The sequence below is a fragment of the Chiloscyllium plagiosum genome, unplaced genomic scaffold (genome assembly GCF_037043375.1).
Source record: "Chiloscyllium plagiosum isolate Xiang-an unplaced genomic scaffold, Cpla_swu_hap1 HiC_scaffold_36, whole genome shotgun sequence".
NCBI lineage: Eukaryota > Metazoa > Chordata > Chondrichthyes > Orectolobiformes > Hemiscylliidae > Chiloscyllium > Chiloscyllium plagiosum.
This window is the reverse complement of record NW_028270174.1, coordinates 27,079,121-27,104,357: the sequence shown is the minus strand read 5'-3', so window position 1 is coordinate 27,104,357 and position 25,237 is coordinate 27,079,121. Positions and strand designations below refer to the sequence as shown.

Genomic DNA, 25,237 nt, shown 5'->3' with positions numbered 1-25,237 from the left:
TCCCAATCCAAAACACTTACAGGGTATGGCAAAATCAAGGAACAGGTTGACACTATTGTTTTTGTGTTGCTGCTTGTGGATGAGAGGTACCATTTCAATTGTCACGTTTTCATTGAAGCAAAACCTTTGGGTATAGGTTGATGTGAGATGGCTGCACAGCTCAGGAGTCATACTTTAAGTTGACTCATGAAGGCACTAAAGTTGAAGGGTGTGAGACCCCTGCTGTCTATTTTTCAACAGTTCAAGGTCTTAGAGAGAATAACACATGCTGGTGCAAAGCTTTATTGACATTCTATTTTCAAACTTTCTAAACCTAGAATGTAAACATTCCTACCAGTGCTCTTGTAATATTGAAAAGCACTGTTTGAAGACAGAAGCTGGATGTAAGTTGATATACAGATTTCTTGTGGCCAGTTCAGTATGACGTCAAGACCATGGAAAATAGTCACCATCCTCTGTCGCAACTCTGGAAAAAAAATTATACGAAAGTGATTCAACTTGACTTTTCCACAAGTTACACCAATGAGGCTATCCACAGACAACCTGAAGTTGATAGATCTGAAGTTACAGCAAGGCAAAAAAAGATATATTTAAGGTTGGTTTGCAATTTATTCGTAATGGCGAACACAAAAACATTCAGAAGGTCTCAGTGCTTCACTGAGAAATTAGATATTACATACCCTATTATCCCCCTTGCTTGGAGTAATTACTCTCAAAGTGCCATGAGCCATAGCCATAAGCAAATACTTGGTAACCGATGGCCATTTTAATAGGCATGAATGACCGCAAAATGTCCCTGTATCCTGTAAATGTATGTTGAGTTTTGATAAAGTTGATGCAGAGAGAGGGTTCCCACTAGTGGGGAAGTGCAAAACTAGAGACCATCAAGATAAGCTAGTCACCAAATAAGTCAAATAGTAAATCCAAAAGGAAGTTCTTTACTCTGAGATGGTGAGAAGGGACCTGGGTTTGAATCCCACTACTACACATGGTGGAATTTGAATTCAACAAATATCTGGAATTAAGAGTCTAATATTGCCCATGAGTCGATTGTCAGGAAAAAAAAAACTAATTTACTAATGCCCTTTAGGGAAGGAAACTGACATCCTTAACTCATCTGGCCTACAGGTGACTCCAGACCCACAGAAATGTGGTTGACTCTCAAATGCCTTCTGGGTAATTAGGAAGGAGCTGTTAATATTGGCATAGGCAGTGACACCTTCATTCCATGAATGAATAAAAAAAGGGGAAGTAGGATATTGCATGACAGAGAAAAGTAAAGGAGGTTACAAAAAATGACAAAAATACATTTGAGTGGAGCATAAAAGGCAGCATGGACAGTTTTGGTCTCTTGTATCACCATATAATTTGATGTTTTTGCAAACAATTATTTAATAAAAGCATTAATCCTTCACTCAGATTGGATGAATTGAGCTACGTGAGCTAATTGTAAAGTTCCCTTCCAGAAGCCACTTTCCTTAAAAAGAACTTATTCACCTATTCAAACAAGTGCATATTATTTGAAAAAGCAGGTATTGTGCTACAAATGTTGTTGTTATTCACTAAAAACATTTTGACAATGGTTAAAAACACATCAAATTTCATTCCCGTGATGCGAGCCACTCAAATTGAGTATGCTTGATGTAGTCATATGGTACTACTGTAGTGAGTGAACTAAGTCAGATAACTGTGGACTCAATTTCCATTCCAGGAATTTCTTTATAAAGACTAGGAATGCCAAATGAGTGCTGCACTATAGGAGGTGCTATTTTTTGGATTCGTCATTAATCTGAGATTCCATCAGCTCACTTGTGTGGATGCATAAAACCCTACAAAAATATTTCAAGGAAGAGCAGGGAAATCCCCAGTGTCTTGAGCAATGTATATTGCTCTGCCAATAGTTGGCCATTATCATGTTGTGGTTTATGGGACAGTGCTGACATGTTTCCTATAATTATAACAATAAAAACTTTTTAAAAAAAGGCACAGCATGGCCTGTAAAGTGCATTGGAACATCCCAAGATCATGATGAGTGGGGATATACTGCACTATTAATCCAGAACTCCAGGTTAATATTCTGGGGACATTGGGTCAAGTTCCACCATGGCAAATGGTGAAAGGAATGAAACCAGGCAAACCACCTGGCACTGAACGAGGCTCTGCATATGACCATGGCAAACACAGACCTAATGTCCCCGCAAAGTCGTACTTACCAGGATCTGGGAATTATGGTTAAATTGGTAAGGCTGTCCCACAGACTAGTCAAACAGCAACTAGCACTGTCTGTAAGGTACAATTCCATGATATGACTTTGCAGCAGACACCACCATCCACAGTTGCGCTCCGTCCACCTGAGATCCAGCAGAGATGGCAGCACCATTATATATAGTTGTGAAGGTGTTGCCCTGGGAGTCTTCAAAATTGACCCTGGACACCACAAAATCTTCTCAAATATGGTCAAATACGGCCAAGGAAACCTGCTGCTACCACCTAATGCCTTCTTTTAGCTGAGGAATGAGTACTGTTCCATGTTGAATAAACTTGGAGGAAGCACTACAGGTGGCAAGGCAAAACCTGTACTTTGGATGGGGACATCATTGGATATAGCTGCCAGACTAGGTCAGTGACAATCGGTGAGGGAACCAACAAGAGGGAAAAATCTACTCGGTCCCATCCTCACCAATATTCTTTCACAAATGTGTCAATCCATGACAGTATCATGACTGATCAACACAGACCTTGTGGAGACAAAGTCAATTCTTCACATTAAGAAAAACCCCATTGTAGACTGATTTAGCAAATTCATGACATGGAGTGATCCAGCGGCAGCAGCAGAATGTTCTCCCCGTGTCTGCGTGGGTTTCCTCCGGGTGCTCCGGTTTCCTCCCACAGTCCAAAGACCTGCAGGTCAGGTGAATTGGCCATGCTAAATTGCCCATAGTGTTAGGTAAGGGGTATGGGTGGGTTGCGCTTCGGTGGGTCAGTGTGGACTTGTTGGGCCGAAGGGCCTGTTTCCACACTGTAATGTAATCTAATCTAATACAATTTGTGAACTTTTTGTCCAGTATATCCCTCTTTCCACTATTCTGATAAGGCCAGAAGATTAACCTTTGATGAATTAAGAGTGCAGGAGGACCTGCAAGACCAACACCATGCATACCAAAACGATAAGGTGCCAGAATTGTGAGGCTACAATACAGGACTGCTTTCATGCCAAACAACAGAAGCAGAATGCAACAGACAGAAGTAAACGAGACCAATACAAATGAGTTGAATCTAACCTCAGCCACTCCGCCACACCCAGTTGTGAACTGTGCTGGGCAACTAAACAAGAATAGGAGACAGATGCTACACAAATATCCCATCCTCAATTATGGGGGAGCCCAGCATATTTATACATATTTATACATGTTTGCATCCATGTCAGCCAGAAGTGCTAAATAATAATCTCAGTCTCCAAATGAGTATCCATGATAGACACCAGTCTTCAACTAATTGAGTTTACTCGATGTAATATCAAGGAATTGTTGAAGGATCTGGAGAGGCTATGGGCTCTGACATCATTCCAACAATAATACTGAAGACTTGTATTCCAGAGGTAGCCACACTCCTGGCCAAGCTGTTCCAGTAGAGGTACAATACTGGTATCTGCCTGACAATGTGGAAAATGTTATATCCAGTTATATCCTGTCCATAAAAAGTAGGAAAAATCAAACCCAGGAAAATAACGCCCTGTCAGTCTGCTCTTCATCATCAACAAAGTCACAGGAAGGGTAATCAACAATGATATTAAGCAGCATTTGCAACCGAATACCTTGTTCATTGACTCTCAATTTGGGTTCTGCTAGTGCCACTACAATCCTCACCTGATTACAGCCTTGATCTAAACATGGACAAAGGGAGGAATTCCAGAGATGTGGCAAGAATGACTACCCTTCATATCAAGACAGCATTTGACTGAGAATAGCATCAAAGAGCCTGAGTAAAATTAGACTCAATGGGAATAAGGGGAAAACTCTCTGTTGATAGGAGTCCTACCTAGCAAAAAGGCAGGTGCTTGTTGAACAAATCTTCATCTCAATCCCAGAATATCACTGTAGCAGTTATCAAGATAGTTTCTTCAGTCAAACCATCTTCACCTGCTTTTTCAATGGCCTTCCTTCCATCATAAGTTGGGAGGCATAATGATGAAAGCACCGTGTTCAGCACTGATCATGATACCTCACATCCTGAAACAATCCATCTTTGCAGCAAGAGCTGAACAACATCTAGCCTTGGGCTAACAAATGGCAAGTAACGTTCATGCCAATGAAGTGCCAGACAATGATGAACTCCAGAAAGAGAGAATCCAACCATTGCCTCTTGACAATCTATGGCATTACTATAACTGAATGTACCTACATGGCAGAAACTGAAGTGGACAAACAGTATAAATATTGAGGCTAAAGGAGCAGCATAGTGGTTAGGAATTCTGCAGCAAGTATCTCATCTCCCACCTCTTATTTCCTGTCCACCATTAACAAAGTACAAGTCAGGAGTGTGATAGAATACATTCCACTTGGTTGAATGAGTAAAGCTCCAATAACACTCAGGAAGTTTGACATAATTCAGGACAAAGCTGATCATTTGATTAGCACTTTATAAACTACCTTCAACATTCACTTCCTTCACCACTGATGCATAATTGCAGCAGAGTGCACAATTTTAAAGATGCTCTGCAGTAACTTACCAAAGTTGTTCCAACAACATCTTCAAACCCTTGAACTCTACCTTCTCGAAGGACAAGGTCAGCAGATGCATAGAAATACCACCACCTGCAACTTTCCATTCAAGCCTCACAGCTTCGTGTCAGGGAGCCATATCACCATTCTTTCTATTCCCCTGTTGCTAGGTCAAAATCCTGAAGTTTCCTTTTTAACAATACAGTTGGTGAGCCCACTCTCTAAGGATAGCAGTGGTTCAAGGAAGCAACTCATCATATATTCTGTGGGTATGGGCCAAGATGGTAATATCCATATTCTGGATTAGTGGTGCTGGAAAAACACAGCAGTTCAGGCAGCATCCGAGGAGCAGTAAAATCAATGTTTCGGGCAAAAGCCGTTCATCAGGAATACAGGTAGAGTGCCTTAAGGGTGGAGAGATAAGTGAGAGGAGGGTGGGGGTGGGGAGAAAGTAGCATAGAGTACAATAGGTGAGTGGGGGTGGGGATGAAGGTGATAGGTCAGGGAGGAGGGTGGAGTGGATAGGTGGAAAAGAAGATAGGCAGGTAGGACAAGTCATGGGGACAGTGCTGAGCTGAAGTTTGGAACTGGGGTGAGGTGGGGGAAGGGGAATTGAGGAAACTGTTGAAGTCCACATTGATGCCCTGAGGTTGAAGTGTTCCGAGGTAGAAGATGAGGCGTTCTTCCTCTAGGCGTCAGGTGGTGAGGGAGTGGCGGTGAAGGAGGCCCAGGACCTCCATGTCCTCGGCAGAGTGGGAGGGGGAGTTGAAATGTTGGGCCACGGGGCGGTGGAGTTGATTGGTGCGGGTGTCCCAGAGATGTTCCCTAAAGTGCTCTGCTAGGAGGCGTCCAGTCTCCCCAATGTAGAGGAGACTGCATCGGGAGCAACGGATACAATAAATGATATTGGTGGATGTGCAATTAAAACTTTGATGGATGTGGAAGGCTCCTTTAGGGCCTTGGATGGAGGTGAGGGAGGAGGTGTGAGCGCAGATTTTGCAATTCCTGTGGGGAAGGTGCCAGGACGGGAGGGTGGGTTGTAGGGGGGCATGGACCTGACCAGGTAGTCACGGAGGGAACGGTCTTTGCGGAAGGTGGAAAGGGGTGGAGAGGGAAATATACCCCAGGTGATGGGATCTGTTTGGAGGTGACGGAAATGTCGGCAGATGATTTGGCTTATGCAAAGGTTGGTAGGGTGGAAGGTGAGCACCAGGGGCGTTCTATTCTTGTTACAGTTGGAGGGGTGGAGTCTGAGGGTGGAGGTGCGGGATGTGGACGAGATGCGTTGGAGGGCATCTTTAACCACGTGGGAAGGGAAATTGCATTCTCTAAAGAAGGAGGCCATCTGGTGTGTTCTGTGGTGGAACTGGTCCTCCTGCGAGCAGATATGCCGGAGGCAGAGGAATTGGGAATACGGGATGGCATTTTTGCAGGAGGTAGGGTGGGAAGAGGTGTAATCCAGTTAGCTGTGGGAGTCGGTGGGTTTGTAAAAAATGTCAGTGTCAAGTCGGTCGTCATTAATGGAGATGGAGATGGTCTAGGTAAATTTAAGGTCAGGGTGGAATGTGTTGGTGAAGTTGATGAATTGCTCAACCTCCTCCCGGGAGCACGAGGTAGCGCCAATGCAGTCATCACTGTAGCGGAGGAAGAGGTGGGTAGTGGTGCCGGTGTAATTATGGAAGATGGACTGTTCTACGTAATCAACAAAGAGACAGGCATAGCTGGGGCCCATACGGGTGCCCATGGCTGCACCTTTGGTCTGGAGGAAGTGGGAGGATTCGAAGGAGAAATTGTTAAGGGTGAGGACTAGTTCGGCCAAACGAATAAGAGTGTCGGTGGAAGGGTACTGTTGGGGATATTGGGAGAGGAAGAAACGGAGGGCATGGAGGCCCTGTTCATGGAGGATGAAGGTGTAGAGGGACTGGATATCCATGGTGAAGATGAGGCGTTGGGGGCCAGGGAAACGGAAGTCTTGGAGGAGGTGGAGGGCATGGGTGGTGTCTTGAACATATGTGGGGAGTTCCTGGACTAGGGGGGATAGGACAGTGTCGAGGTAGGTAGAGATGAGTTCAGTGGGGCAGGAGCATGCTGAGACAATGGGTCGACCAGGGTAGTTTGGCTTGTGGATCTTGGGAAGGAGGTAGAACCGGGCAGTGCGGGGTTCCCAGACTATGAGGTTGGAAGCTGTGGGTGGGAGATCTCCTGAGGTGATGAAGTTCTATATGGTCTGGGAGATGGTTTGGTGATGGGAGGTAGGGTCATGGTTGAGGGGGCGGTAGGAAGCTGTGTCCTTGAGTTGGCGTCTGACTTCAGCGGTGTAGAGGTCAATGCGCCAGACTACCACTGTGCACTCTTTATCTGCTGGCTTGATGGTGCGGTCAGGATTGGAGGGCTGCGCGTTGTGAGGGTGAGAGGTTGGAGTAGGGGAGGGGGGTAGACAGGTTGAGGCAGTTAATGTCCCGGCAGCAGTTGGAAATGAAGAGGTTTATAGGCCAGTGGGTAATATAGGTTTATAGGCGGGTAATAGGCCAGCACGGGGTGTCCAGGTGGATGGAGTGTGTTGGAGGTGGGCGAAGGGGTCCTGATTGTAAAAGTAGGCTCGGAGGCGGAGGAAGAAGTGTTCGACGTCATGGCGTGTATTAAATTCATTGACGCGTGGGCAGAGGGGGATGAAGGTGAGTCCTTTGCTGAGGACTGATCGTTCGTCCTCAGTGAGGGGGAGGTCTGGAGGGATGCTGAAACCTCAGCAGGGCTGGGAGCTGGGATCTGGTGAGGGTATGGAACTGGGAGTGGGGGTGGACCCCGTAACTGGAGTGGCATGGTGTTAGGGGGAATGGGGGTGGAGTCATGAGCGGGGTGGTGATCCCCTTAGGGTTCTTGCGGGTGGGGATGGTGCCAGTGGGATCTGTGGGGGGCGTGTCAGCAGAATGCAGGTGATGGCATTGGTGGGGCCGGAAGTGGTGGCAAACACGGCAGTGGGGGGGAGGGCGGAAGTCATTGAGCGCGTGACATCAGCGATGATGTGAGGGGGAAGTGATGTCACATGTGATGTATGAGGAATTGTGAGGGGCGGAAGTGGCTGTGGAAGCAGCCATGATGGGGGCAGAAGTGATGGCATCAATCAGCATGGGGATGGTAGCTGCACCAGCCGCATGGCTAATGGCGTCCAAGCAGTTCCAGAGGCTGGGGGAATCTACTGGAATGTTTGAGGAGTGCTGGTTATGGAGGTGGGTAGATAAAAGTTTGTTGTACTTACAGTTTTTGATGTTTGAGATGGAGTCGAAATACTGTTTGTTGAGAGTATGAATTCTCCTGGGGATATAGTAAAGGAGGGGTTCTTTGCAGTTCTGAGAGAGTGTGGCCCTCAGCTGAGGCAGCCCTGACTGTAGAGAGGTTAGGTGACGGCTCATTGCTGTGAGCGTGGAGCAGAGGATCTTGAAGGAGAACCGTTGCTGGTGTTTTTGAATCTGTAGTCTGTACTGTTTGCCCTGTTCGGTTCTGAACTCTGCTAGTTTAAAGGTGGTCTGGAATCCGTGTGGGATGAGTTGGTTACGGAGGCAGGCACTGAGGAAGCAAATGTGGCTGTAGTAGCGAATCTGTTTCAGGACATGGTTGAAGAGCTTCAGGGAAGAGGAAATGACTTGGGTGTTGCAATGGGCGAGGGACTCCCTGAGATTCTTGTAGAGAGAGGAGGAAAACTTCTTTAAGGCAAAGTTAAAAATCACACAACACCAGGTTATAGTCCAACAGGTTTAATTGGAAGCACACTAGCTTTCGGAGCAACCCCCTTCATCAGGTGATAGTGGAGGGCTCGATCGTAACACAGAATTTATAGCAAAAATTTGCAGTGTGATATAACTGAAATTATACATTGAAAAATTGATTGTCTGTTTGTCGCTCCAAAAGCTAGTGTGCTTCCAATTAAACCTGTTGGACTATAACCTGTTGTGTGATTTTTAACTTTGTACACCCCAGTCCAACACCGGCATCTCCGAATCATTCTTCAATGCAGGCATCCTTGCAAGAGGATTCGCAATAGGGTTAAAATCAACTAGGTAAAAACAATGACTGCAGATGCTGGAAACCAGATTCTGGATTAGTGGTACTGGAAAAGCACAGCAGTTCAGGCAGCATCCGAGGAGCAGTAAAATCAATGTTTCGGGCAAAAGCCCTTCATCAGGAATACAGGCAGAGTGCCTGAAGGGTGAAGAGATAAGTGAGAGGAGGGTGGGGGTGGGGAGAAAGTAGCATAGAGTACAATAGGTGAGTGGGGGAGGGGATTAAGGTGATAGCTCAGGGAGGAGGGTGGAGTGGATAGGTGGAAAAGAAGATAGGCAGGTAGGACAAGTCATGGGGACAGTGCTGAGCTGGAAATTTGGAACTGGGTAAGGTGGGGAAAGGGGACCTAGTAATATCCATACCCCATTAACCAATATATAAAATAAATTCAATAGAAATCTGGAATAAAAAGCTAATCTAATGATTGTCAAAAAAAATCTGGTTCAATAATATTTTGTAATAAAGGAAATCTGCAGTCTTTACTTGGCCTGGCTTGCATGTGATGCGAGGCCACTGCAATGCGATTGACCTCTAACTGCTATCTGGGTAATTAGGGATGGGCAATAAGTGATGGCTTAACCAGTGATGCTACATTTCATGAACAAATATAAAAAAATATAAAAATGCAAGTCATCTTTTTCATCTCTATTTGCTCACATGTGCCGACCACTGGCCTTTATGATGGCCTTTAATATTACCTCCCTTTGTATAAAGGAATCCATTTAAAAGAGAAAAAACTGTGTTTTGGAACTGTGCATTGACAGGCCAAGCTTGGACACAACAGGATTGTAGCCTCCTGTTTAGATGACTGTTAACCACTAAGGAACTCTGGGGTCAACCTAATTTTAATCAAACATTGAGCTTACATTTTTATTGCACCTGATTTGGCTGCTGATGGGAAACTTTAAAAGATATGCTTAAAGTTAACTGGTTGCATATAAAGGAAAAACCCATTTTATTTTAGAATGCTGAAAATGTTACAAATGATGCTCTATGCTTTACAAAGGCATTTGAAGGTTATAATAAACCTGATATATAAAAATAGATATATTTCCATTGGAAGCAAGAGAAAGTTCACTAGGGTGATTCTTCAGATGTGGACTTCAGAGTCTACATACCGTGCACATGTAAATAAGGGGCGACTTGGTAACAGAATACCTGCCTGTTTGGAGTTATTTCAGGCTACTGAAACAATGAACACACAACTCCAGCCTATGATGAATTGGGACCCTGATACTGTATTGGAATTTGAGAATTTTCAACAGAAGTGCACGCTGTTATTCAGCAGCTTTCTAAAAGGCACCAGTGAAGAGTAAAGAGACACTGACAATCTTTTGTTAGATTTGTTTAATGTCTGCGGCAAAGATAATATCAAAAAACCCAGAGAAAATCTTTGAAAGACTTCCAGCCAAAATCAAATTACTGCATCAGCCATTATGATTTTCAAGGCCTGAAGCAGAATCATATGAGCCCGTTGACAATTACAAAACAAACTGAAAAATGCAGACAGATGTAAATTTAAAGACACAGTACTGTACAATCATTTGGAGCTCTGCACAGCCGGAAGCAGAAAAAGATTAGATTCGAAAGGACACAATATCCAAACCTGTGGACATTGTCAGAGCATAACAAATGGCTGACATTCAATTAAGCAAAAAGAAATATATCTCATAACTATAGGTTAACACGGAGTGACAAATACCAAGTAATGATAACATATTAGTCAAGACATATATCGGGTCAGAGAAGTATTAAACAAAATAGAAGTTCTATTTTAAACTTTTTAATAAAGTGGATTAATATTGTGAACATGTGCAGTTAGCAGCAATAATTGATGAACATGTGCACTGAGCAATCATGATTAGAACATCAGTGTCAGCAAACTTACCACATGGATTGAGGTGTTTCAAGATGGTGGCTCACCACCAACATTGAGGACAAGAAGGGATAGGTAATAAGTGCTAGCTAGCCAGCGCCATCCACATCTCATGAATGAATAAATGAAAAAAAGCATTAGGGTCAATGCAAAGTAGCAAAGCTAAATGCGCACCAGAAGATAGAACCATGTGCAGGAGCTGCAGATGCCAACAAGTTCACAGACAGAAGGAACTATCTTGAATATTCATCAACCTTCAGAGTTTTTGGAAAACCCACTCACTGGGAAAAGATCAAAGAAAGAACATAGAACATAGAACATAGAACATAGAACATAGAAGAATACAGCGCAGTACAGGCCCTTGGGCCCTCGATGTTGCGCCGATCCAAGCCCATCTAAACTACACTAACCCACTATCCTCCATATACCTATCCAATGCCCTCTTAAATGCCCATAAAGAGGGAGAGTCCACCACTGTTACTGGCAGGGCATTCCATGAACTAACGACTCGCTGAGTGAAGAACCTACCCCTAACATCAGTCCTATATCTACCCCCCCTTAATTTAAAGCTATGCCCCCTTGTAATACCCGACTCAATACGCGGGAAAAGGTTCATACTGTCGACCCTATCTAACCCCCTAATCATCTTGTACACCTCAATCAAGTCACCCCTAAACCTTCTTTTCTCTAGTGAAAACAGCCCCAAGTGCCTCAGTCTTTCCTCATACGATTTTCCTTTCATACCAGGCAACATCCTGGTAAACCTCCTCTGCACCCGTTCCAATGCCTCCACATCCTTCCTATAGTATGGCGACCAAAACTGCACACAATATTCCAGATGCGGCCGTACCAGAGTCTTATACAACTGCATCATGACCTCAGGACTCCGGAACTCAATTCCTCTACCAATAAAAGCCAGTACGCCATATGCCTTCCTCACCGCACTATTTACCTGGGTGGCAACTTTCAGAGATCTGTGTACATGGACACCAAGATCCCTCTGCTCATCCACACTACCAAGTATAAAGAAGATGGTAAAGGAGTTATCAAAGGCACAGCAACAGGTTGAATGAGAAGGAAATGAAACCAAAGCACCCCTATCTCAGAACTGTACAATTTTACAAAATGTCTGATCGTGACAGTTCACAGAGAAAACAAATTCACACAAACATTTGGATCAGAAAGAGAACAAAGTCCACAAGTATAAACATGAAACTGAAGTTTGGTACCAGATCATACAACATCATTTTGCTCAAATGATACTAGATGATCCTTTCTGAAATTCTAAAAGTAATGAGTACTCAAGTAACTATTGAAAGTCATGCTAATGGCATATGGGAGTTCTGAGATTTGATCTGAGATTAAGAACAACTAAAAACAAAGATAGAAAGGAAACAATGCTAACTTAAATAAAACAAAGAACTGCAGATGCTGAAATTTTGAAACACTAAGACAAGTTCTGAAGAAGGATCACTGGACTCAAAATGTTGACTCTGCTTTCTCCCCACAGATGCTGCCAGACCTGCTGAGTTTCTCCACTATGCTAGTTGCATGCTTTACATCACTGAAAAAGATGAACCGGCTATCCTGAGATTAAGCAGCAGTGAAGTGCAATGGTGTGTGCTGCTAGTTAACATAATCTCTCTCTTCCCTTCTTGAAGCACAATACCAAGAGAACCTGGTAGCCTTCTCTTGGCCTGTTGCTCTATTGATATTTTATTATTCTTCTGAAAAACATCCACAGACAATTGCACAGCAGCTACAGTATGTTTGCAATTGTCCTTTTATGATACTATCTTTAAGAAGTGTAGAGTAGCTGTAATTGCTAATTACATACAAACCACAAAGACCCCCTGCTGGTTAGCTAGTCTGCACCATATTTCTCACAAGATGTTGTGCCACAATCATAGTGATGAGCAGGTAACATGAATATTGCTTGCAGCCTGATCACCTTAATAGGCATTGGCTCACTCTGTCTGGACTGGACTGCAATTCTCCCCAAACAAATTAATTTTATTTTGAGGAGAATTATCAACTGTTCCAAAATGGAGAATGAATGGGCTGCACTGTATTTATGCTAGGCCTCAGCCACGGATTAAATAAAGGAACCTTCAGCCATGAAAGAGATAGCCCTTGTCTCCTAGCACCTATCCCTGTAAGGCAATTCAATGCTTGGAATGAAGCAGGAGGTAGGCATTCTGGCAGCTTTCAGGTTATCTGACAAACACTTGTAAGATGGAGTAGTGATGATCATGGATGAGTTTGGACATTGACTAAATGGAAACTCTGATTAATAGATTCAGCTGTGTTCTGATATGACACTTTCAATTCAATATGTGAACAGCCTAGCACACTTTGTACCTGGGAAGAAGCTAACAATGGTGACAACATTTCACATAAGAGCATGTTCTAACATACTTACAGTTTAATGAAAGAGGATGCAGCTCCTTATGCACCTGTGACAACTTTGGAATGTATTTGATAACAGGTGACCTTTTAAAGGCTGCTACTAACACTTCATATTGCAAATACTTCACAAAGATTAATCACTAGGATTAACCTATAATGATCAATAATCAGGATTGCTTTTAGCCATGCTTTCTAGGATATATTATTGGTAAATGCATGAGATGCCTTTAACCATGGCCGATCCTGGGCTTCAACTCCACTCTCCTGCCTAAACAGTGTGATGAGCTGGAGAATTACAGAGATTCAGGTAGTTTTGAGTGAAGGGATGTCTCCTCAGTCCTAAATGATTGGCTCCTTAACTTGAAACTGTTTGGCATGGTCCATATTCCCAAACCATGTGAAACAATCTTTCAATGCCCTTTCAGCATCTTGGATGTTTCTGCAAAAACTATTTAGCTCATATATAGCTTTATCTCTCAGTAGTGACACTTTGGTGTAAAGAGTACGGATAAAAATCATAAGTGTCTCGAGAATATCCAGCAGAAATGATCAATGCAAGATGAGTATGTGATTGACTGATCATGGTATATGGCCTGGTGAGTGCTATAACTGATACTATATCTGCCTAATTGACCACTTACAAACATTTTGGTTCTTACATCCATCCAGTCAAAGTACTTGAATCTTTGCATTTCGATTACAACATACTTCAAATGACAGCAATTAATCTAAGCTTGCAAACCTGTTTGTTTAAATTCTTTTGAGTGTCCCTCTCTACCAAACCATTTTGAGACATATATTAAAATTATATTAAAGCAAGCATGCATATTTTTAATTGAGATATGCAAGTGAAAGCTCAAGGTATTAAAACCAGACTGGTATCTCTAAAATTATGTATTGAAGAGATAAACTAAGAGCTTTTCCACTTTTGGGGAATCCAATACCAAGTTCCAGAGTGTAAAATAATAATAAATAAATTAAAAAATTAGGAGATACATGGTTACTCCAGGAATAGTAAGAATATAGAACTTACTTCAACGTTGAACGTTTGAGGCTAAAGGTGTGGGTGCATTTAAGAGGTAGTTATTTCATTGCATTGAGGTAGTAAGGAACCAAAATGTTAATATGACGAAATGAAGGAAGATGAGAATGAGTATGTGCAGGATATAATTATGGACATTGTCTCGTTCTTGCATACTGGCCAGTGAATGTACCTTTAAGATAATAACATGCAATGCTCCAGCATAAAGATCCTCATTTTTAGTTACTCCCACTCAGTGCAATGGAGTCAATATAGTATTTATTTTCAGTGAGTTGGTTATATGTATACAGGTAACAGTAATTGTCATTAAACACAGAACCAAACAATGTGTAAGTCTGTGATAGTAGAACAATTGAAACTGTTGGAAATAATATATGAACATGGATTGGTATTCCACTGACAGTCCATCAGAAGTCCAGTTACTCAAAGAAAGAATTATTTTGCAGGCAAAGAAATATAAAGAAGAGTCAAATCATCCAGTGTTTCTAATGATGACTACATGATCCTGACAAAATTTTCCAGATTTTAAAAAGTAATTTAAAGTTTGAGTGAACTTCAGGATACAAAGGTTCAGTTCATGACATGCTAACAAAGTAAAGATGGAATAATTGATCGCAGATATTGATGCAAAGGTATGAGAGCGATTTTAACAAAGCCAATTTAACTTAAAGGCTTATGAAGCTATTGGAGTTATCAACAAGGCCAGTGAAGCATCAAAATTTTGTTTCAGAGTATGAAGCATTTTGTGATACATGAAAAATACGTTCTACAAGTGGGCACTGCAGGAAAATGTGTAAGAAATCCAATTGTCCAGAGAAATCCAAAGTGTAAACAATTGTCTATGGCAACTTGTGAAGAAAATTCAACAAAGGAAAAATCTCAAGGGCTATTCTAAACTTCCATCCATGGAATCCAAGAAATCACTGAAGCCCAAGATGTATTTGCAATGTCACTATATATAGACCCACAAAACAATGCATAATGTTAATAATATTGGCTAAACATATGGACATCTCAGGAAAGTTGAAGCTTTTACTTCTAACCAAGTGATACACTGCAAAATGAATGGGCAACCCATGTGCTGTGCGCTGAGATTGATACTGATAAATATGCAAATATCAACCCTTTATGCATCTTACAAGGGATGTACTCAGGAAAGTGACACAATGTACTCCAGTCAACAAGATGACAAGCTGATTGTTTATAATGTATCAGACATCCTGTGCATTGACATTGAAGACAGATAATGCCAATGAACCTTTATATTTTGGTCAATATCCAAAACCTTTTAGATTGTTGATACAGAAGGGCCTTCCATTATTAGTCTTGGTATTCACACATATTATGATCCACATCATGCAGTCCCACAGATTCCAGACCATAACATTGAATCTATTATGGAATCAGCCAAGCAATCACATCCAGAGGCAACAAAATACAAATAGCATTGGTGGCATCTGCCAATTTTTTAGTTAATTTACCCAGTATCTCTGACAAACACAAGAACATAGTAGGCCATCTGGACCCAAGCCTGCTCTGCCATTCAATAAGATCATGGCTGTTCTTTTTGTGGACTCAGTTCCACTTACCTGCCCAGTCACCATAACCCTTAATTGCTTTACTATTCAAAGATTTATCTATCTCTGCCTTAAAACTTTCAATGAGGTAGCCTCAGCTGCTTCTCTGGGAAGGGGATTTTAGATTCGTAGCCTTTTGAGTGAAGAACTTCCCCTCAACTCAGTCCTAAATCTGCTTCCCCTCATTTTGAGGCTATGCCCCCTTGTACTAGTTTCAACAGTGGAAAGTACCTCCCTGCTTCTATCTTATCTATTCCCTTCATAATTTTATGTTTCTATAAGAATCCCCCTCATTCTTCTAATTTCCAATGAATATACTCAATCCAACCACCTGGTGAAGGAGCAATGCTCCGAAAGCTAGTGCTTCCAATTAAACCTGTTGGATTATAACCTGGTGTTGTGTGATTTTTAACTCAATCTCACATCATAAGCCAACCTTCTCAACTCTGGAAACAACCTGGTGAACCTCCTCTGCACTGCCTCTAGTGTCAATACTTTCTTTCTCAAATAAAACCTTCCTGCTGCTTCTGTGCTGGCTTGCAAATTTGTATGCAGTTGTTAATTGCCAGCACCATGGTGTTCTCTCCTGCCTGGGGCTAAGCAGCTGCCTGGTCTTGGAAAATCCTCTGAGTGCCAACGACCTGGGACATTTCTCTCTCAGCCAGCTGCAGAGGCATGAAAGTGAAGTGTTCACCATCTAATACTCCCGGCTCCAAGCTCTGAATAATCCAGCCAGAAGTCAGCATCTGAGATGGTGGAACATGCAGCATTAGGAATATCCAGTATTGGCAGTACTACAACTTTGATTATCTGAATATCAATTATCCAAATTTCCGAATGTCTAAAGATCGCAAGGTCCCATAAAAGTGGCATCTGGCATCTCAGCATTCAGTTATCAGTTAAGTGGCATTATGGCATGGATTGCCAGATGACCAAGGCATGAACGGATAAGTGGCACTCATACGTTACCACTTGTATACTATCAGATCAGTTAATCTGAACAAAATACTCACTGCCCATCTCATTCAGATAATTGAGGTTGTACTGTATATCCTCTGAGGAATCTATCACTTCTTCCTCAGAGGGAGAGGAGGACATGACTCATGGGGTTGCCTTCTGAGAAAATTCCACAGATGTCTGCTGCAGGCAAAAAAAAAAGAGTCATAAAAAAAGGAATCAAAGCTTAGGCATGTTCCAAGTACATTCACAGAAGCAGTAATGGGAGAGCAATACAACAATGAAGAATAATTCTTACTTGCTTGCTGGGGCATGGAGGTTTTTTCATTAGAACATGAACAACTGCAATCTTCTCCAACTAGTGCAAGTATCTTCTCTTCATAAGGCAGCAAGGAGGCCAATGTTGGACTTCTCACCACACATCTTGGCTCTTTCTACCCTATTTTGGGCCATTTTCTCCTGGAATAAGACAAATGGAAGATTTGAATCAGATGAAAGTATCAGGTACAGGTGTTAGTGCTGGTGCAGGTAGGGAAAGGTGGTGAGGTGTCCAGTGTGAGAGGGTAGGTAGCACAGAAGGATCTTGGTTTAGTCACCTGGGGTTTGAGAGTAAGTGAGAGAAGATGCTACATGAAATAATAGGAGTGGTAGATTATGAACCTTAGTGGGAGGTAGCTGAGAGAAGATGGTGGTACTTAGCCTCACAGAGAAAAGAAGGTCATTAACCACCATTGATAAGCATTCCTCCAGATTGTGGAAACAGCAGTGAGCTGGCGGCAAACTTGCATCAGCAGGATTTTATGGCGGGCACTTTCCAGTCAGTTCTGAGGGGAAATTATGGCCCTCCTTAGCACCATCCTGTTCACCAGAACCACCAAGACTCTGATGACAAATTGAGGGGGACAACCTGCCTCTTCTACCATCTCTTGAGCAATCTTCAGATGGAAGGACTGTGCAGGGCTGCAGAGAACTGACAATGCTTCACCTGATATGATTTAAATGTGGTGCAGGTGCCAAGAGTACTGGGATGCCCCGAGAGTGGCAAATATTTATGCCTCTGGCAAGCGGGAAAATAGATTGGATATTGTAGAGACTTGGCACACCAGTAAAGAAGTGGGTTTTGCAAAATAGTATGAGGAATCTCCCTTGCGTTCACAGAAAGAAATCTGCCATGAACCTCGCCAAAATTGACATTTAGCTGTTCAACTTCAAGCTTATTTATTCAAATCTAAAATAGTTTTATTCCAAGTGTAATTGCCTGAAATAGTACTATGCAATATAAGGCCAATTCCACAAAATATGCTTCCATCTACTGAGACTCCTTGGCCAGAACAGAGCTTCAACAAACTCCCTTTTTAAGACTTATTCAAGAGATAAAGGGACCACTGAATGCAACAGTTTAATGGGCTGGTTTAGCCAAACCCTGAAAAGCCATCCTGTGAATTTCATTTAAATGCAGTCCACACAGATATTGAAACTTATGCAAGGAACATATCCATAGGGGAATTATGGAATATCAGGGCAATGCATCCTTTAATGAGTGGCTGCTTTAAGTTAAAGGGTTCCAAAGGTACTGCAAATATTTCAATCTTTTGTATGTATGGGAGATAGCCAAAGCTGAAAGGCATACATATGTGAAAGAAAGTTTGTGGCAGCAGTGCATTAACTTAAGAGCTATTGGTGTAGACATACTATTGATTGAGGTACTCCCAAAAATACTGACTAGTGCTGGCAGCCAGACCAAATATTCGGTAAAGTATTTGTGTAATTTAGCATTTGAAGCAGGGAAAGGTTGTCTGTTATGGGAAGAGTAACTAACAATACTGTACACTAGGTAGTGGTCCAAATCATCATATTGCAAATTGTTTTCTGATTAGCTTGTTCCAGACTTTAACTGCCCATTATAAGTCTTTGGAAAATCTTAATCAAGCCCTAATTTTAACTCTACCCTGCTCCATTCAGGAGTATGTTTTTTTTTTTATTTATTCACAGGATTAGGATGTCATTTGATAAACCAGCATTTACTGCTGATTTCTAGTTGCTCAGATGGCAGTTAAGAGTCATAGTTTCGTAGTAACAGAAGCAGGATTAAGCCATTTGGCCCATTGAACCTGCTCCACCATTCATTAAAATCATGGCTGATCTATCCATCGTCTCAGCTCCTCCTACCTGCATTATCCCCATAACCCATAATTCCCACCCCCCATGCAAAAACCCATCCAACTGTGTCTGAAATATATTTAATAAAGCTACCTCTACTGCTTCCTTGCAGACAATTCCATAGATTCATGACTCTCTGGGAAAAGCAGTTCCTCCTCATCTCTGTCCTAAATCTATTCCCCCAAATCTTGAGGCCATGTCCCCTAGTCCTAGTCTCACCCACTAGAGGAAACAGCTTCCCTCTGTGTTATCTTTCATAATTTTATATATTCTATAAGATCCCCTCTTCTTCTTCTAGATTCTGGCAAGTACAGTCCAGGTGGCTTAACCTCTCCTCATAGGGTAACCTCACATCTCTGGATGGAGACCCTCCTCTGCACCACCTCCAAAGCCAGTATATCCTTCCTCAAGTAAGGAGACCAGAACTGCACACAATACTCCAGGTGCAGCCTCACCAACACCTTGTACAATTGCAGCAGAATCTCCCTGCTCTTAAACTTAATTCCTCTAGCAATGAAAGCCAATATTCCATCTGCATTCCTGATTACCTATTGTACCTGCAAATCAACTTTTGGCAACTCATGTACGAGCAATCTTTCACTATTTAAATAATACTTTGGCCGACTAGTTTTACTTCCAAAGTGGATAACCTCACATTTGCCAACAATGTACTCCATCTGCCAGACTCTTGTACACTCACTTAACCCATCTAAATGTCTCTGCAGACCCTCTACGTCCTCTGCACAATTTGCCTTTCCACTCAATTTGGTGTCATCAACAAACTTGGATACGTTAGACTGGGTCTCCTCTTCCAAATCATCCATATTGCTGTCACATCTGAAGTCATATATAGGTCAGACCAGGTAAGAATGACTGGAAACAAAAAAAAAAAGCCTGACCTGTGATTATCAGCATTTTTTGTTTTCAATATGGATTCCAGCATCTGCAGTAATTTGCTCCTACAGGTAGGAATGGCAGTTTCTTTCCCTAAAGGATATTTGTGAACCAGATGGACTTTCCCTGACAATTAACAATGGATTCCTGGTCATGTCATTTGACTTGTAATTCCAGATTTTTAAAATTCTATTCAAGTTCCACCACCCACCGTGGTGGGATTCAAACCCAGGTCCCCAGATCTTTACCATGGTCTCTGGATTAATAGTCCAGTGATAATACCACTCATCAAGTGATTATAATACAAATACAAATAGTGAAGAGGATTTTCACTAATTGTTCATCAAAGGTCATATTGAACTGGCAGCAAAAAATGTGTTGCTGGAAAAGCGCAGCAGGTCAGGCAGCATCCAGGGAACAGGAGAATCGACGTTTCGGGCATAAGCCCTTCTTCAGTTTCCTGAAGAAGGGCTTATGCCCGAAACATCGATTCTCCTGTTCCCTGGATGCTGCCTGACCTGCTGCGCTTTTCCAGCAACATATTTTCAGCTCTGATCTCCAGCATCTGCAGACCTCACTTTCTCCCCATATTGAACTGGCAGCCTATCTGACACTACATTTGACTTTCCTTACCAATGCAACAGAGGCAATTATCAACCACAAGACCAAACTGAGGAGAGAAGGTCTTTCATTCAGTTAGTTATTTCTTCAGCACACTCAAAGACTTGTGTTTAAACCAGCAACACAGAAAAGATTTATCTCGTGCAGTAATCTGTGAAAAAAATCGAAAGAGCAAGAACTATCCCAAAGGTCACAAAATAAAAATTAACAACTTTATTTCTTAAAGTGTAACAGAGAATAATTAACTATCAACTATTTACAACTCCTTTCTTTAACCATTTACCTTCCCCTTCTACAATACTAGTCCAATAAAAGCCTCGATTAAGATCCACCAAAAATTCAACTTTCAAAACCAGTCAGCGGTTGAATTTTCTCTTTATATCTTCCTCTGTAGGTTTGCTCTCCAGGTCAGTGTTGATGTTTTTCTCTGTACAAATTCCTTCTCCAGACAGGTACCTCTCAGAGAGTTTTTGAATCAGCCTACATCTGTTAGTCTTTTGGCAGTTCTGTCCAAACTGTTCAATTTTCCCCAGTCTTATACCCCAAAGAATCGGATTGTGTCATTGGCTTTTAATATTGTCAACATACTAAATTCAAATTTGATTAGAGGTTTTTTTTGGGGGGGGGAGAGTATAATTTAAACTGATTGGCTGATTTCAAATTGGCCTTGGAACCCTTCAGCTCCAGGGCCGCTTGAAACCCTTCAACTCAGGGCTGCCTCGCAACCCTTCAACCCCAGGGCATCAATATGGACTTCACCAGTTTCCTCATTTCCCCTCCCAACACCTTACCCCAGGTCCAAACTTCCAGCTCAGCACCATCCTCATGACCTGTCCCACCTGTCAATCTTCCTTCCTATCTATCCACTCCACCTTTCTCCGACCTATCACCTTTACCCCTTCATCCATCCACCCATTGCACTCTCAACTACCTTATCCCCAGCCCCACCCCCTCTTGTTTATCTCTCCAAACTCAAGGCTTCCAGCCTTATTCCTGATGAAGGGCTCCTGCCTGAAAAATTGATTTTCCTGCTCCTCAGATGCAGCCTGACTGACTGCACTTTTCCAGCAACAATCTAATCTTGACTCTAATTCAAATTTGTTTTTGTCTCCAGGCAACCAGCTACCCTAGCTGCTGGACCACATGTTACATTGTATCTTATTCAGAACACTTGGTGCTGTCAGGTAGTTCTGCAAGCTTTTAACTCTCTTAAAGGTACAGTATACCCACATCTTCATAATATCTCCCCCATTAAGAAAAAAGGAACCACCATAATAAAAAGCTGGCTTCTTTTTTTTCTATTCTTTAAGCACATTACTCTAACACACAGATAACTTTAATATAGTTTTCACCTTAACTTCTTCCCATATAAGTATATATTAAATTAAAATACAAATCTCATCTGAACTTTATCATTTAAATCTGCGATGATGCATCTGTGATTACATTCCTACAACCTGTAACATGTACAATTTTTCAAATAAAAGTCTGTAACAAATGACTCCATCAAAAGTCTCATATTCTTGTGTTTAAAGTGTTCTAAGAATGTAAGCAGATTGTGATCTGTGTACAGAACCATCTCCAACCATTGTTCATGTTATAAACCTTAAATGGTGTCAGGCCAGTACCAAACTCAATTGTTCTTTTTCGATCAGGGAGTTTTTCCTCTGGTGGATATTGATCTTCTTGAAAAGTAACCAGTTGGCAATTCAATCCCATCCTCGTCTTCCTGTAGGAGTACAGGTCCAACTCCAATGTCACAAGCATCTATGGCGACTTTAAAAGCTTTTGAAAAGTTTGGTGTGTCTAAAACTGGTTTAGTGGTTAATATCTATTTCAAATGGTTGAATGCCTCCTGGCATTGTTCTGTCCACCAAAACGTTGTGTTCTTCTTCAGAAAATAAGTTAACAGTGCCACTACACTGCTGAAATTTGGAAGAAACTTCTGATAGAATCCGCTGAGTCCTAAGAATTGAAGCACTTCTTTGTTCGAGGTAGGTCATGGAAATTCCTCGATGGCCTTAGGATTTGCGTTCTGTGCAGTTAACCTTCCATGACTGATGTTATGTCCCCAAAACGTCACCTCTGCTTTTGCAAATTCCATTTTATTTAAGTTTATCACCAGTTTTGCTTCTCGTAGTCGTTCAAAGAGCTCTGCCAACTGTACCTGTGATCTTTCCAGGACCTACTAAAGATCACTACATCGTCCAAATAGACTGCACAGTTTGTTAACCCAGCCACAGCTCTGTTCATGAGGCTTTGGAAATTGGCGGATGCATTCTTCAATCAAAAGGGCATCACTTTAAACTGATATAGCACATCTGAAATTACATACGCTGAAGTTTCTTTTGCCAACTCTAATAAAGTTACCTGCCAATAATCACGCATTAAGTCCAACTTGGTGATGTAATTGGCTTGTCTGACTTTCCCGATACAGTCCTTCAATCTAGGAGTTGGATATGAGTCCAATTTTGTAACGGCATTAACCGTCTGATAGTTCATGCAGAATCGTTGAGTCCCATCCGGTTTGGGAACTAAGACGATCAGCGAACTCCATTTGCTCTGGCTTGGTTCGATGATGTTCTTGTCGAGCATGGCCTCCACCTCCATCTGGACCTGTCTGCCTTTGAAATGATTAAGCCGATAAGGATGTTGTTTTATTGGAACGGTATTCTCTACATCTACTTCATGTACAATAGCATCTGATTCTTACATATGCCCTGATACTGCAATAACAAATCTTTCAACAGCATTCCAGGCCAATAAAAATATTTTTGTACTTTAGCCTGAGTCTTTTGTACCCCTAGGTGACCTCCTACAGGTAGTTCATGTGCTACCCGTTTCACCTCCTATCTGTATGCTACTGGCAACACAATCTGGTGCACTTCAGCCTATTTCTCCTCTGCACTAACCTGCTATGGTCTCCATTTCTATCTGAGGATTCTCTCTTTCAGATAATAACCCTCCAGAATATTTGTTGCCTCTTTTTCAGAGTATGCCTCCACATAAATATCTTTTATCGTCTTGTCTTGCTGTTGCAAGACTCTTAGCCTTTCAGGAGTAAACACTTCTGTCTGATCCTCTGCCTGTTGCGGTTTATCCTGCACCATTACATCAAACAGGGTGTCCACTAACTGAACCTCAAATCCTTCATCTTTCTCTTTACTTTTCGCGTTGTGCTGTGACTTATGATAGTCGGATCTGGTTAAAACACGGTCTGGGAAAATACCAAGATACTGATGTTTTAACCCTTCAGTTTCTTGGTCTTCCTTGGGCTTCTCCACAACAAGGGGTATCACTCTCACCTTGGACCCTGCCAAAACATTCCCAAGAACAAACTGAATTCCTGGAACTGATACTCTGTCCATCATTCCCACTGTAACTTCTGCAGCCTTGAGTTGGCACTCCAACTTGATCTTACATAGGGGAATGCTAAATTTCTGTCCACCTATCCCACAAATTACCACACTCTTGGGTAACAATCAGAAAGGGTGCATATCCGCTCATCTCTCATCAACACGAACTGGTTAGACCTTGTATCTTTCAAAATTATAACTTGTCCTTCTCCCCCTATACTTTCTCTGTAAACTTTACCCACAGAGGCAAATTCTTTGTAGGTATCAGGTACTAACTCCATACCCAGCCCCTGCCCAGGCTGTACACTCTCCTGCAGCTCCTCAGCTCTTCTTGGAATCTCCTTTACTACTGTCACTAATGCTACTGGCTTGGCTTCTTTTACCACATCTTTTCCCACATCATTAACAACCAGCACTGTGACTGTACATGTCTCACTTTACTCACCTGAGATCTTTCACCTCCTTTGCACCATCTTGGGCTTCTTTTTATTCCTGTGGTAAATTCTTACCAGTGCTCTCTACTCTTGGTTTAGTAGTGTAGGATCTCCCCTTCTTCCAACTTCTAGCCCTCACAAGATGAAATTCTGGCCAGAAGCTTGTCTTATGCACCAACATGTATTCATCTGCTAATTCTAGTGCCCTTCTCAATTCCTGACTTTCTGTTCCCCCCACGTGAAATCTTATCATCCCTGGAAGTGAGTTTTTAAACTCCTCCAGCAGAATAACCTCTCTTAGAGCCTCAAAGGTCCTATCTATTTTCAAAGCACACACCCATCTAGCAAAATGTGTATGTTTAATTCTTTCAAACTCGACATAAGTCTGAGCCAATTCCTTCTTTGTTTCTGAACCACTGAATATTTGTTTCTGGTGCCAATTCATATGGACTTAAAATAGTTTATTTAACCTCTTCAAAATCTCATAACCCCTCATCTGACAGTGCAGCAAATACCTCACCAGCTCTGCCTACCATTTTAGTCTGAACAAACATTACCCATAAATCCTTGGACCACTCCTAGCCAATTTTCCAAATGAAATAAAGAAAGCTTCACCATCTTTTCCATCAAAACGTGGCAGAGGTTTGACATATTTGTATATATCACTACCTTCTCTTTTAATCTCCATCCTGTTAACTTGACTTGGCTGATGAAGTTGCAACTTCTCAAGTTCAAATTCTCTCTCTTTTTGCTCAGTTAAGAACCTTCTCTCTTTTTTTCCCTCTTTTTAATCCTCTAACTCCATTTTCATCAATTGTAATTTAAGTTTTTCTACCTCTACTGCACTTGTCTGTTTCCCTGACACATCTAAGTGTTTGAGTAACTCCCTTACAATTTCAGCTTTACTTTTGTCCATGGTTAAACCCAAATCTAACTTATTTGTTAATTCTAAAAGAATAGCCTTTTTCTTTCCTTCTAAATTTTCTCGGCAAATGTGAGAATCATCTTCAAATCCCAGAACTTCTTTTGCATTTTTGAGAGCCATTTCTCTCACTTTTAATTTAACCAATCACAAGTCACTGAAATTAAACAAATTGTTTCATCTACATTTTATTTAAAGATCTACGACTC

The 25,237-nt window shown here is 41.9% G+C and overlaps 1 long non-coding RNA gene across 1 annotated transcript in view; it reads right to left on the bottom strand.

The window, feature by feature from the left end:
- Window positions 1-303: 303 nt before the first annotated feature.
- Window positions 304-25,237, bottom strand: part of LOC148139915 (uncharacterized) — a 133,290-nt gene continuing 108,356 nt past the window's right edge. The window contains exons 4-6 of the long non-coding RNA XR_015753234.1: window positions 16,940-17,100; window positions 16,698-16,824; window positions 304-466 (exon numbers count right to left, since the gene is read on the bottom strand). This is a non-coding gene — a long non-coding RNA (uncharacterized LOC148139915). The remainder of the gene's footprint in view (window positions 467-16,697; window positions 16,825-16,939; window positions 17,101-25,237) is intronic.